Genomic DNA, 2,847 nt, shown 5'->3' with positions numbered 1-2,847 from the left:
GTATAAATTAATGAATGTTAATGTTATAATGAAGCAAGAACACATATAACAGTTTATTATAAAAATAAATCCTTATAAATGCAAAAATACCTTACTCTTTCTGTCGACCTTTAACGCCAAAACTACTGAATCGATTTAGTACTGGATAACCGCTAATAAAAATAAGAAAATAGTTTAGCCTCAGAAAGGACATAAACTGCGTGAGGAAAGTAGTTCCCTCGGGTGGGACCACAGGTAAGAGCTAGTGGATATGATAATTAGCTCAAAATAATTATTATTTTATGAACAGAAAATAATATATTTTGGTAACAATCCATTTCAGATTATTGATATTCAATTAAGCAATAATAAACTGTGGTTGTCTGAAAACTCAATTTGTTTGTTTGAACAAATTGAGTTGTTTGATTAAATTGAACTTCCAACCGCTAAACTTTTCACTGCTTAATTAACTTTGACTCCATAATGTGGTTTTTGGCTTTTAAAATAGCTATTAATTTATAATTTTATTAGTGTTTAAAATAATTCTGTGATAACGAAAGTTTGTTGGTAGGTACTGATATCGTCAATTAATTTTGCCTCACCCAAGTTGACTATTAACAATCACTTTTACTACTTCATCTGAACAAATGGTTTTATTCTGTTCCTTCTTTGACATAACTACTTTAAGGACAAGTTGTCAAAGACAGTCCTCGTATTTGATGACTATGCGCTCGTCTTAAAAACTGACGATGCTATCAAAAGTGATGATCACGAGCGCTCACGCAATTACCCTTCAGACTTACCATCATAATGAAATTTCAAAATGTCCAATTTAATAAGGTGTTAAAGCCCAAATAACTCGAATTTTAATCAACCTACTGAACATCTTAAAACTGAATTAGCGAAATTAAATACTTAAATTATTAAACATGGAATATCTCTTACAAAATTATCAATAGATTCTCTCGAACATTTCAATATGAAATTTTCCATTAGCTAAGGTCTAATTAAACTGACTTTATTAGAGATCGGGTAACGGACTAATGTGACCTTTGATAGGCTTTGTTCTCATTTTGCAATGTTTTAATTTCGAATCTAATGAAATAATGTTGCTATTGAGAATAATGTCCACAAAAAATATTTATAATCTTATACTTTTCTTACTAATTATAGTTTTAATGAGATTTTTTTTCTGCTTCAATAACGGGCTTAGAAAAAAAGTAAAATAGTATCATCAGCCTTTTTAATTTTAGCACATCTGGGCACAGGCCTCTTCTCATACAGAGAAGGGATAAGCGTTAATCACCACGGTTGTTAAAAGCGGGTATAAATATTTTCTAAAAATAAGCCATGATAATGCCTCTGTTACATAAAGTTGAAAACACAAAATAATTGTATTACAAAGTAAAAATTATCACAACAAAAAATACACAAAATAAAGACAATTTATCTCCGGACACTATCCAACAATATTTTACCGAATACTGGTTAAATAGGGTATCCGACACAGTGCCTGTTGTTTTTCATATCTACATACGCTAGCGTGAACATGAACTGAAGGCAGGGAAATCTGACGCTGTGTTTTGTATTTATTTTTATTTCCATGAGTGATTTTTATAAGGGTGCGCCTTTTTCAGCGGCGAAAGCGGGTCTGAAAAAACTTGGGTAACCTACTAAACTACTAACATATGTATAAATAAGAGTCAAAAATAGTTGGAATCTGCGGTTAAAATTTATAAGACAGCAAAATTGTCGCATTAGGACACAAAGGAAACGAACTAATTTTCATGTAGGTAATTTTTTTCAATCTAATTGGACTATTATTGAGCCGAACTTGTGTGTAAGTAACATGCACATTTTCTTTGCATGTGTAAGCTCGGGGACGCTCAATAGTGGATATCGCGAGTTGCCGAGTTATACAATGTGCTTGTCCATTTGCAGACACAAATATATCTCACCCTCTTTTGTAAAATAAAAATACTTTCCGAAGATTTATTCTATGAAAGAAAACATTTCACTACACTAATATCTATACTCGCTTCTTACATCACACAGCGTAATCCTACCCAACGAGTACATAGGTACCTCTCGTGTAGGAAATGAACGAAAATTGACGTTCAGAAAACTCTTTCAAGTGCGAGTATCAGACAGTCGGAGAAATACGAACGAGTCCTTTTACCTCTAGTTATTGAATTTGGAGTACTTTAGAAATAAGTGCACTCGAATGTCGATCGATCGTACTTTGTAAGTAGTAACATGTTGAATTTATTTTCTACTAGCCTTTTCCCGCAGTTTCACCCGCGTCCCGTGGGAGCTACTGCCCGCACCGGGATAAAATATAGCCTATGTTACTCGCAGATAATATAGCTTTCTAATGGTGAAAGAATATTTAAAATCGGTCCAGTAGTTTTTGAGTTTATCCATTACAACCAAACAAACAAAGTTTTCATCTTTATAAAATATTATAAAGATGAAAACTTTGTTTAAAAAAGAATATACCTATCTATCTAATATCTATATAATAATATATCTATCTAATAAGATAGATAGATAGATATATTCTTTATTATGCACACCAATTAAAAATCAACATGAACAAACAAAAATTTTGAAGAATTAGTAAGATTATAATTGTTTGTTAGTTTTTGCATCAATTAATAGACTGAAGGTTTATTTAATGAAGAGGCTATTGATTGATTGACAACAAAAGTATTTTTGTCTTCTCCGTCATAGTTGAAAAACTTGTTTTAATTACGTTTCGCACTCAAAATGAAACATAAACTCCCTGAGCGTCGCCCTATCGCCATTTTATATCTCAATCGGTTCAGTCGTTTTTAAATAAAAGCGTATCAAAGTCTTTTCACATTT

Source organism: Helicoverpa zea, chromosome 7 (genome assembly GCF_022581195.2).
Source record: "Helicoverpa zea isolate HzStark_Cry1AcR chromosome 7, ilHelZeax1.1, whole genome shotgun sequence".
NCBI classification, from domain to species: domain Eukaryota; kingdom Metazoa; phylum Arthropoda; class Insecta; order Lepidoptera; family Noctuidae; genus Helicoverpa; species Helicoverpa zea.
Note: the sequence above shows the minus strand (reverse complement) of the source record.